Raw genomic sequence first — 12,475 nt, 5'->3', positions numbered from 1 at the left:
AGCTGTTCGGCGGGTGAACACCCAATGCCGGTGGATCCTGCCCGGCTCCGGGGACAGCCCGGTCACGCCCGCGCCCGTCAGCTGTTCGGCGGGCGAACGCCGGACCCGCGGCCGCGCCAAATGATGAGGCAGCCGTGGGGAGCCCAGCCGGTGGAACCCGCCCAGCTCCGGAGACAGCCCGGCCACGCCCGCGCCCATCAGCTGTTCGGCGGGCGAACGCCCAATGTCGGTGGATCCCGCCCAGCTCCGGGGACAGCCCAGCCACGCCCGCGCCCGTCAGCTGTTCGGCGGGTGAACACCCAATGCCGGTGGATCCTGCCCGGCTCCGGGGACAGCCCGGTCACGCCCGCGCCCGTCAGCTGTTCGGCAGGCGAACGCCGGACCCGCGGCCGCGCCAAATGATGAGGCAGCCATGGGGAGCCCAGCCGGTGGAACCCGCCCAGCTCCGGAGACAGCCCGGCCACGCCCGCGCCCATCAGCTGTTCGGCGGGCCAACGCCGGTGGAACCCGCCTGGCTCTGGGGACAGTCCGGCCACGCCCGCGCCCATCAGCTGGTCGGCGGGCGAACGCCGGACCCGCGGCTGCACCCACGGTCGGGGGTGAACGGGGGGGCCATGAACGGCCACAGAGCACACGTGCCGGCAGGGATGGCTGGGAGAAGGCTGGAGACGGCTGCCGGTGGTTGCGCAGCTCCATCAGCTGAGAGGCGGAATGAAACAGCCGCCGGCGGAGTCAACGAGCAGCTCGTTGTGGAACAGAATATAGATATGTTGCTAAGAAGGGGCCAAGCTTATACTTATACTTCGGCTTATACTCGAGTCAATAACTTTTTCCAGTTTTTTGGGGTAAAATTAGGGGGTCTCGGCTTATACTCGAGTCGGCTTATACTCAAGTATATACGGTATATTTCCAAAGCGTAATTACACACACACACACACACACACACACACACAAAGAGAGAGAGAGAGAGAGAAAGAGAGAGAGAGAGAGAGAGAGAGAGAGAGAGAGAGAGAGAGAGAGAGAGAGAGAGAGAGAGAGAGAGGCAATAATGTAAATAATGTACAGTTTTAGTTGTGTGTATATGTGTGTTTCATTAGTGTAGTACTGTAATCAATAGAAAACTTGTGCTTATATTTTGATCTTTTATATGCCAACTGTATTAATTCAGTAATAATGTAGTAAATAAATATTAATGGAACACTACTCAACCAAACAATTAAAATGTCAGCTTAAATATACCTGATGTAGTTTTCATAAGTGTATTGATAATTTGCTGTATAATCTAGTATGTTGAACAATTTTGCCTGGAATGAAATGACAGCATTCAGAACCAGGTTTATTGCTTTGTTATAAAACAGAGATAATTGTGATTGGTTCTCATTACTTGCCTACAACCTGGATATCTTTACAATTTAATTAGACCTAAGGAAAACTGACCTCCTTTCCTAAACCACTAGGAAGCACCTTTGATCTTGCTTTATATTATGTGAAAGGAAATGGTTTAGAAATTTAGTTAATAATAAATGAATCCAATATTCATTTGGAAGGGGAAAGACATTATATACATTATGTTACTACAGTTCTCTAGAGATATAAATAATTGTATTTGATTTGATTCATTTATAGCATACTCTGCAAATGTAGTAGAATGGGATGGATATGAATGATTTCAATAGAGAACAATAACGTCTACAGAAAAATCCAAATCCAAAGGATGTTTCTGATAATATACTAAGATATATACAGGTAGTCTTCATTTAGTGACTACAATTGGGAACAGGAAATCAGTTGTTAAAGGAGGTGATCATTAAGTGTTTATGATCTTACTTCAGTTTTCTTTGTGAAGTAGCCGAAGGACCACTCGGGACGACAGGCTAGTTAACTTAAAGATTTATTAAGAGCAAGACAACAACAGAATAACTTGCCGGCTTTTTATAGCTGGCGGCTGTCAGTGAGGGCCAATCAGGTTTGTTCGTTTTGGCGCCGCGTCTCTCCCGACCAATCCGCGTCGTCTGTGTTTGACAGCTCCGGCTTCCGCATGGCTCGGTGTTTTGACAACCGCGAGCTGTCAGTGGTCGCGCCTGCGCCTTGCGGGGAACTTTGACAGCTGTCAAAGTTCCCGCGTGTTCTTCTGTCAAATCGTTTTACCTCATCGTCTGACTTGTTAACTTATATATTAAAGATGTTTATACATATAATACACCCCTTACCCCTCCCCTGGAGCGTTCCCTCCCCCTTGATCATTGGAACCTGCCCACTGGTAGTCCTTTAGGTAGGCGGGGGCCCTTCGGTTTCTGCCTGAGCGGCGTGGAAGAGGGCCGATGTCTGGTTCTGCTGGTAGCGCGTCTCTTAGTCCCTCTTCGTTTTGGTCAAGCATCGGTAGTATTTCAGGGGGGGTTGTGTGTTATGTTCCTCCGGTTGGGGTTCTGGGGTGTGTGGTGGTTGTCTGGGTCTGAGTTGGTCTATGTGGCGGCGTAGATTGCCGTGAGTTCGTGTGGATATGAGATAGGAAATGGGTCCTGTTTGTTTAAGCACTGTCCCTTGGACCCATTTGTTTTTATCTGTATAAGATCATGCCCATATCATTTGGCCTGGTGTGAGTGTACGGGTTGGTTGGGGTTGCTCGTTTTCTTCCGGGAACGTGTCAGGATGTAATCTGTCGAGCCGCGTTATCAGCCTTCTCCCCCATCTTAGTTCCGCCGGTGATCTGCCCGTTGTTGTGCATGGCGTTGCGTGTTGTGACATTAGGAACTGGCTGAGTCGCCGCTGCCAGTTCCCCTTGATGAATTTTTTCAAAGCTTCTTTTGTGGAACGCACCATAATTTCTGCCATCCCGTTCGTCGATGGGTGGAATGGTGCAGACGTGACCAGCCTAATACAATTCTTCATAGCGAAGATCTGAAATTCACGAGAGGTGAATTGAGGGCCATTGTCTGAAACTATGGTGTCTGGAAGGCCGTGTGTGGCGAATATTTTTCTTAGGGCTTGTATTGTGGCTCCTGCTGTAGTTTTTCTAAGGGGAGTGACTTCTAACCATTTAGAATAGCTGTCAACTACAATTAGGAAACTTTGTCCCTGGATAGGTCCTGCGAAATCTAAGTGTATGCGTGACCATGGGTTTTTTGTAGTTTCCCATTTGTGAATTGGTGCTTGGGGTGGTTCGTTCCGTGTTGCTTGGCAAGTGTAGCACCCTCCCACGTATTTTTCTATCTCTTTGTCAATGCCTGGCCACCATACATAACTCCTGGCCATCGCTTTCATCTTGACAATGCCAGGATGTCCTTCATGTAGGATGTCTAATGTTTGATTTATGTTTTTGTTGGGTATTATGACTCGATTTCCCCACAGCAGGCATCCCCTATGTGAAGATATTTCATTTTTTCTATTAAAGTATGGCTGGAATTGGGAGTGTGGGTTTTGTGCTGGCCACCCTGTTGTGGCCCATCTGAGAATTCTGCTGAGTATTTTGTCTTTAGCTGAGTTGTTAGCTATAATCTTTGCAGAGAGGGGACAGTCTGGAAGTTGTGAAATTGCTAAAATCAGACCGGCTGGGTCTGGGTCTGGGTCCTGGTTTTGAATTGGCAGTCTGCTGAGGCAGTCTGCATGACCTAACTCCTTCCCTGGTTTATGGATTAATTGATAGGAATAGGCAGATAAGAACGTGGACCACCTTAGAATTCTTGGTGAGAGAATCTGAGGTGTTGTTTTGTTCCACGTGAAAATCCCTAGCAGGGGCTTGTGGTCTGTGAATATAGTAAAGGGTCTCCCATAGAGGTAGTCGTGGAATTTTTTAACCCCTGCGACTATTGCTAGGGCTTCTCTGTCTATTTGTGCGTAGTTCCTTTCTGCTTTTGACAGAGTGCGTGAATAAAAGGCTATGGGTCTTTGGGTGCCGTCCTTATATAAATGACTTAACACTGCCCCTATTCCATAGGGAGATGCATCGCAAGCGATGCATATTGGTGTGTCCTCTCTAAAAAGGGTGATTGTTGAGCTATTGCAAATGATCTTTTTTAATGATTGGAAGCTATTTTCGTGTATTTTGGTCCAGGACCAAGCAGTTCCCTTGTCCAAGAGCCTATGCAAAGGCTCTGCGATAGTGGCTTTGTGGGGAAGGAAGGCGTGATAAAAGTTTAATAATCCTAAAAAGGCTTGGAGTTCTTGTTTATTCTTGGGGCTAGGTGCTGTTTGAATAGCCTTTAGTTTTTCGGTGGTGGGGTGGATGCCCTGGCCGTCTATTTTGTACCCTAGGAATTCTGTGGCCGTGACTCCAATGGAGCACTTTTCCCTTTTAAGTTTGAGACCGGCTTCTCTGAGCCGGCTCAGCACAGCTGACAGTCTGTCAGCTAAGTTTGCTTCGTTTTCTCCGGCGATGAGCACATCGTCGAAATAGGGGCAGACCCCGGGTATTCCTTTCAGGGTTTTCTCCATGATACCCTGGAAGATACCCGGGGCTGCCGATATGCCGAATTGGAGCCTTTTTACTTTAAAGGCACCGCGGTGGGTGACAATTGTCTGGGCTTCCGCGGTGTCATTTGTGACAGGCAGTTGCAAATACGCCTGCGTGAGATCAAGCTTGGCGAAAATGGCGCCGGAGCGGATGGAAGCAAAAACGTCCTTTACCGCTGGCACCGGGTAAGCATGGGGGCTGAGCGCTAAGTTGAGGGTCGCCTTATAGTCTGCGCATAATCTTATTTCACCATTAGGCTTGACAGGGGTGACTATGGGGGTCTCCCAGCTTCCCCCCTCCGTAGGTTCGAGCACCCCGAGACCTACGAGGCGTTCTAGCTCATTTTCTATTTTTTCTTTGAGGGCAAAGGGTACTCTCCTAGCTCTTATCTTAATGGGCTGGATTGCTGGATTTAATTGTAAGGATACGGGGGGACCCGTGTATTTCCCTAGCGTGCCATCGAAAACGTCTGCATACTTGTTGCAGACGGCTTCGAGACTGGGGGATTGGACTGTATTTACCCCCGTTATGGCAATTCCTAGAGGCCCGAACCAGTTTAGACCTATCAGGTTGGTGCGGTTTCCTGGCGTGACTAGAACCTCTAAAGTGCCCTTGAATTTTTTGTATTCCACAGCCACCTTAGCCTTCCCTTCCAAGGGAATAGGGGTTTTTTGAAAATCTGCTAGATGGACCTGGGTTTGTTTCAGAGGAATTTTTCCCTTGGTTTGCTGGCAGATCTCCTTATACGTTTCTAAAGAAATTAAGGAGACAGCCGACCCGGAGTCTACCTCCATGAGGCAGGGTACCCCCTGAATTTTTACCCTGATCCTCACCTTTGAGCTTAAGCTGTTTACCCTATCTATGGTTTCTATTAGGCCCCCTGTCATTTTTCCTCTGTTGGCCCGGGTAGCTGGCCTACCTGGGGAATTGGCCTCCAAGTCATTGACGTTGTCGCGGCCCCGGCTGCGACACACCGGTTTGATGTGGCCAGTCTTCCCGCAATTGTGGCACTTAGCATTTCTGAACCGGCAGCTTCCTCGGCCATGATTGCCCCCGCAGCTGGCGCAGGTGGCTCGTTGCTTGTAGCGCGGCGGTGGCGGAGGGGGGTTCCTGGATCTTCGGCGCTCCGATGTGTCGCTCCTTCTCTGTTGTCTGCGTTCCATTCGGCGCTGAAGGGCCTCTCCATCCGTGAAGTCCACCGACTCGTCGCTGTCGCTGAGCGTTGCGCACTCTTGGTATATGGTCGCTGGGGTTTCGGAGGTCGTGGTAGACGGTTTCTTCTTGTGGTTATACTCGTAGGCCATGATCTCTCTGGTCAATTCTGCCAGGCTCATGTCGGTTTTGGATGTCAGCTTCTTCTGTAGACGTTCGTCCCTCAACCCGATCACCACCTGGTCTCTGATGCGGTCTTCTAAGTCGGGGAAATGGCAGTTCCGTGCGGCGTGTCTGATCCCGGCGATGAAATCGTTTGCGGGTTCGTCTGGTCGTTGCTTCTTGAGGGCAAATTGGTCCCGCCAGTACAGTTCTGAGCGGGCCGGCATGTAATGCTTCGTGAGCTGGTCTACCAGATCCGCGTAGGAGACCTCGGTGATGGGTACCGGGCTAAACAGCCCTACGGCAGCGTCGTACACGGGGGGTCCGCTGATGTATAGCAGCGCGGCGGCCTTCGCTCTGTCATCGGTGATCTTGCTTATGAGGAGGAATCCCTCGACCTGTCCCAGGTGTGATTGCCATCTCTCGGGATGGCGGGTATCGAATTTCCTCACACGGCCGAAGTTTGCCATGTCGTCCGGTCCTAGGTCTCGCTCCGTTGGAAGTTAAAACTTCCGTGACAGCTCTGGCCGGGAACTCTCTTCCACGGCCGTGACTTCAGCTCAGGAGCGATCCCACCTTCGTCGCCAGTGAAGTAGCCGAAGGACCACTCGGGACGACAGGCTAGTTAACTTAAAGATTTATTAAGAGCAAGACAACAACAGAATAACTTGCCGGCTTTTTATAGCCGGCGGCTGTCAGTGAGGGCCAATCAGGTTTGTTCGTTTTGGCGCCGCGTCTCTCCCGACCAATCCGCGTCATCTGTGTTTGACAGCTCCGGCTTCCGCATGGCTCGGTGTTTTGACAGCCGCGAGCTGTCAGTGGTCGCGCCGGCGCCTTGCGGGGAACTTTGACAGCTGTCAAAGTTCCCGCGTGTTCTTCTGTCAAATCGTTTTACCTCATCGTCTGACTTGTTAACTTATATATTAAAGATGTTTATACATATAATACACTTTGTTTTTCAGACCTGCAAAAGTCATAAATGTCAGGACTGGACGTAAAGTTACTTTTTCAAAACTGTCCTAACTGCAAATGGTTATTACACAAGCCGTCTGTATATATTTAAGATTGGTATAAGCAGTATGTTTCAGTAACCAGATTTCTCTGATTTAGTAATAGAAAAAGTCTAGCTAATTGAAAGGGGGGGGAATCAACATAAGTTTGAGAGCAAATATTTGGGTTAATGAATCACTACACTATTTTTAAAATGCTTTTTATTGAATACGCCACAAAGCAACCCATGAATCATGTGCTTAAAACTTAATTGCTGGATTCTGCAAATTCAACACCAAATCTAACTACACAGTTGTTGTTGTTGTTAGCTGTGAAGTCATGTCCGACCCATCACAACCCTATGGACAACGTTCCTCCAGGCCTTCCTGTCCTCTACCATCTTCTGGAGTCCATTTAAACTCACACCTACTGCTTCAGCCACCTCATTCTATGTCGTCCCATTCTTCTATTGCCCTCAATCTTTCCCAGCATTAGGCTCTTCTCCAGTGAGTCCTTCCTTCTCATTAGGTGGCCAAAGTATTTGAGTTTTAGCTTCAGGATCTGGCCTTCTAAAGAACAGTCAGGGTTGATCTCCTCTAGGACTGACCGGTTTGATCGCCTTGCAGTCCAAGGGACTTGCAGGAGTATTCTCCAGCACCACAGTTCAAAGGCCTCAATTCTTTGGCGCTCAGCCTTTTTTATGGTCCAAGTTTCACTGCCATACATTGTAACAGAGAAGACCATAGCCTTGACTATACACACTTTTGTTGACAGGGTGCTATCTCTGCTTTTTAGTGTGCTGTCTAGATTTGCCATGGCTTTCCTCCCCAGAAGCAAGCGTCTTTTAATTTCTTGGCTGCAGTCCCCGACTGCAGTGATCTTGGAGCCTAGGAAAATAGAATCTGTCACTACCTCCATTTCTTCCCCATCTATTTGTAGGGAAATTATTGCAGGCTGCAGAAGCGCAGCTGAAACAATTGTTTTTCAGTCTCCTGAAACAAGCCACGATAAACCACCTGTTCAGCACAAGGTGAATCAGCTAATTGTTGGCTATTAAAATACAGCTGACATAACCAAGCCAGGGGGAGTATCTTGCAGCTTCAGAGCCAATGGGAAGTGGGATTCTTTGTTATACACGAGCTCAATCCAATGAGTGTTTTTCCTTGTGAATAAAAGAGAGCTTTGGACATTGCTCTGGGCTCTCATCCCGAGGCAGGAAAGACTCTGTCTTTTTTTCATGAGAGACCACCACACTATTTGCCAGGAATTGAGAGGGCCGGATGCCATGATCTTAATGTTAAGTTTCAACCCAAGTTTTGCACTCTCCTTCTTCACCCGAAACAAGAGGCTCTTTAATTCTTCTTCACTTTCTGTCATTAGAGTGGTATCATCTGCATATCTTAGGTTGTTGATATTTCTTCCGGCAATCTTAATTCCAACTTTTGATTCATCTAGCCCTGCCTTTCTCATGATGTCCTCTGCATATAAGTTAAATAGGCAGGGCGACAGTATACAGCCTTGCTGGACTCCTTTCCCAATTTTGAACCAATCAGTGGTTCCGTGTCCAGTTCTCACTGTTGCTTCTTGACTGGCATATAGGTTTCTCAAGAGACAAATAAGATGGTCTGGTACACCCATCTCTTTAAGGACTTGCCACAGTTTGTTATGATTCACACAATCAAAGGCTTTAGCATAGTCAATGAAGCAGAAGTAGATGTTTTTCTGGAACTCTCTAGCTTTCTCCATGATCCAGCGTATGTTGGCAATTTGATCTCTAGTTCCTCTGCCTCTTCGAAATCCTGCCTGTACTTCTGGTAGTTCTCGATCCACATACTGCTGGAGTCTAGCTTGTAGGATTTTAAGCATAACTTTACTAGCATGAGAAATGAGTGCAATGGTGCGATAGTTTGAACATTCCTTGGCACTGCCTTTCTTTGGAATTGGAATGTAAACTGATCTTTTCCAATCCTGTGGCCACTGTTGAGTTTTCCAAATTTGCTGGCAAATTGAATGTAGCACTTTTACAGCATCGTCTTTTAAGATTTTGAATAGCTCAGCTGGAATACTGTCACCTCCACTAGCTTTCTTGTTGCTCAGTTTTTCTAAGGCCCACTTCACTTCACATTCTAGGATGTCTGGCTCAAAGTAAGTGACCACCTCATTGTGATTATCAGGGACATTAAGCTCATTCTTGTATTGTTCTTCTGTGTAATTTTGCCACCTCTTCTTAATCTCTTCTGCGTCTGTTAGGTCCCTGCCATTTTAGTCCTTTATCATGCCCATTTTTGCATTAAATGTTCCTTTCATCTCTCCAATTTTCTTGAAAAGATCTCTGGTCCTCCCTATTCTATTGTTTTCTTCTATTTCTTTGCACTGTTCATTTAAGAAGGCATTCTTATCTCTTCTAGCTATTTTCTGGAATTCTGCATTCAATTGGGAGTATCTTTCTTTTTCTCCCTTGCCTTTTGCTTCCCTCCTTTCCTCAGCTATTTCCAAAGCTTCCTCAGACAGCTGTTTTGCTTTCTTGCATTTCTTTTTCTTTGGGATGGTTTTAGTTGCTACCTGTTGTACAATGTTGCGAACCTCTGTCCATAGTTCTTCAGGCACTCTGTCTATCAGATCTAATTCCTTAAATCTATTTGTCACCTCTGCTGTATATTCAACAGGGATATGATTTAATTCATACCTGAGTGGCCTAGTGTTTTTCCCTACTTTCTTCAGTTTAAGCCTAAACTTTGCAATGAGAAGCTCATGGTCTGAGCCACAGTCAGCTCCTGGTCTTGTTTTTACTGACTGTATAGAGCTTCTCCATCTTTGGCTGCAGAGCATATAGTCAATCTGATTTCTGTGTTGACCGTCTGGTGATTTCCATATGTACAGCCGTCTCTTGGGTTGTTGGAAAAGTGTGTTTGCTATGACCATCGTATTCTCTTGACAAAATTCTATCAGCCTGTGCCCTGCTTCATTTTGTACTCCAAGGCCAAACTTGCCTGTAATTCCGGTTATCTTTTGGCTTCCTACTTTAGCATTCCAATCCCCCATGATTATAAGGACATCATTTTTTGGTGTTAGTTCTATAAGGTGCTGTAGGGCTTCATAGAACCGATCAATTTCATTCTCTTCAGCACCAGTGGTTGGGGCATAGACTTGGACTACTGTGATATTGAATCTTTTGCCTTGGATTCGAACTGAGATCATTCTGTCATTTTGAGGATTGTATCCCAGTATTGCTTTTCCTACTCTCTTATTGACTATGAAGGCTACTCCGTTTCTTCTGAGATATTCTTGCCCGCAGTAGTATACCTGATGGCCATCTGAATTAAATTCACCCATTCCTGTCCATTTTAATTCGCTGATACCTAAGATGTCGATGTTCAGTCTTGTCATCTCTTGTTTGACCACGTCCAGCTTTCCTTGATTCATGGATCTTACATTCCAGGTTCCTATGGAGAAAAAATCTTTACAGCATCGGACTTTCCTTTCACCACCAGACACATCCACAGCTGAGTGTCCTTTCGGCTTTGGCCCAGTCGCTTCATTCTTTCTGGCACTACTAGTACTAGCCCTCTGCTCTTCCCCAGTAATATATTGTTCGCCTTTCGACCTGAGGGGCTCATCTTCCAGCGTCATATTGTTTTGCCTTTTGGTACTGTCCATGGGGTTTTCATGGCAAAGATACTGGAGTGGTTTGCCATTTCCTTCTCCAGTGGATCACGTTTTGTCAAAACTCTCTGCTATGACCTGTCTGTCTTGGGTGGCCCTGGACGGCATAGCTCATAGCTTCAATGAATTACGCAAGCCCTTTCACCACGACAAGGCAGTAATTCATGAAGGGGAACTACACAGTGGTGGGATTCAAATATGTGAACAACCGGTTCTCTGTGTGGATGCTGCTTCTGGAAATCCATTCTGGGCCTAGGCAACAAAAAATTAGCTACAGGTTTCACCAAAGTGAATCTTACCACTGCAGCTACACCAATCACACAATGACTTAATTACTGAGTATATGCAGCACATATAGAGACCCTTTACAATACACAGAAGCTCAGCAAAGTTTCTTCCTTGACCTGATTGTTATCTATTTGTAGTTTCTATTAAGCCTGCATCCTGAATCACTGTTATCATTTATCCCTGTAAAATGTAAGTAGAAATAAAAATTTGGTTTACATCTTTTTGGTGTAATATAACATAATACGTATTTGCACTTGGATATAACACAGTATACTTTGTCACTTCAAGAAGTATTTACTACATTGTACAATTTGAGAAATACATCAAGAAGACTAACGTAAGATTTGATGTTATGCAACCTGTAAATGCATCCTGATATTCTAACACCCTGCATACCTAGACTTTCTGTATCCTTGAAGAACAAACATAGCATGTGAAATAACTGATATCTAGAAGACTACTTATTGACATGGCCAATATGGATACAGTTGAGTATTGGGAAGCATTGTTAGGCTACTTTCCCCAAGAGTACTTACCAACCTTAACAACAACAACAACAACAACAACAACAACAACAACAACAACAACAACAATAATAATAATAATAATAATAATAATAATAATAATAATAATAAGTTGGAAGGGACCTTGGAAGTCATCTAGTCCAACCCCCTGCTCAGGCAGGAAACGCTATACCATTTTGGGCAAATGGCTGTCCAGTCTCTTCTTAAAAACTTCCAGTGTTGGAGCATTCACCACTTCTGGAGGCAGGTTGTTCCACTGGTTAATTGTTCTAACTGTCAGGAAGTTTCTCCTTAGTTCTAGGTTGCTTCTCTCCTTGACTACTTTCCATCCATTGCTTCTTGTCCTGCTTTCAGGTGTTTTGGAGAATAGCTTGACTCCCTCTTCTTTGTGGCAGCCCCTGAGATATTGGAACACTGCTATCATGTCACCCCTCACCCTTCTCTTCGTTAAACTACACATACCCAATTCCAGCAACAGTTCCCTATATGTTTTAGCCTCCAGTCCCCTAATCATCTTTGTTGCTCTTCTCTGTACCCTTTCTAGAGTCTCAACATCTTTTTTACATCATGGTAACCAAAACTGGATGCAGTATTCCAGGTCTGGCCTTACCAAAGCATTGTAAAGTGGTATTAGTACTTCACTTGATCTTGATTCTATCCCTCTGTTAATGCAGCCTAGCACTGTGTTGGCTTTTTTGGCAGCTGCAGCACACTGCTGGCTCATATTGAAGTGATTGTCTACTAGGACTCCAAGATCCCTCTCACAGTTTCTACTATTGAGCAAGGTACCACCTATACTATACCTGTGCATTTGATTTTTCCTGCCTAAATGTAGAACCTTACATTTTTCACCATTGAATTTCATTTTGTTAGATAGCACCCAGTGTTCAGATCCAGATCCTCCAGTATTTTAAGCCTATCTTCTGGAGTATTGGCTATTCCTGCCAGCTTGGTGTCGTCTGCAAATTTGATGATTTTCCCATCTATCCCCTCATCCAAATCGTTAATGAAGATGTTGAAGAGCACTGGGCCCAGAACAGAGCCCTGGGGCACCCCACTACACACTTTCTTCCATGTAGATTTAGTTCCATTGAGGACCACATGCTGAGTACGGCCTGTCAGCCAGCTACGAATCCATCTGGTGGTGATGCTATCTAACTCACATTTTCCTATCTTATCAAGTAGTAGGTTGTGATCTACTTTATCAAATGCCTTACTGAAGTCCAAGTAAATTACTGTATATCTA

The sequence above is a fragment of the Vipera ursinii genome, assembly GCF_947247035.1.
Source record: "Vipera ursinii genome assembly, chromosome: 7".
Classification (NCBI taxonomy): domain Eukaryota; kingdom Metazoa; phylum Chordata; class Lepidosauria; order Squamata; family Viperidae; genus Vipera; species Vipera ursinii.
The sequence above is the reverse complement of the archived record's forward strand: the minus strand, read 5'-3'. Positions refer to the sequence as shown.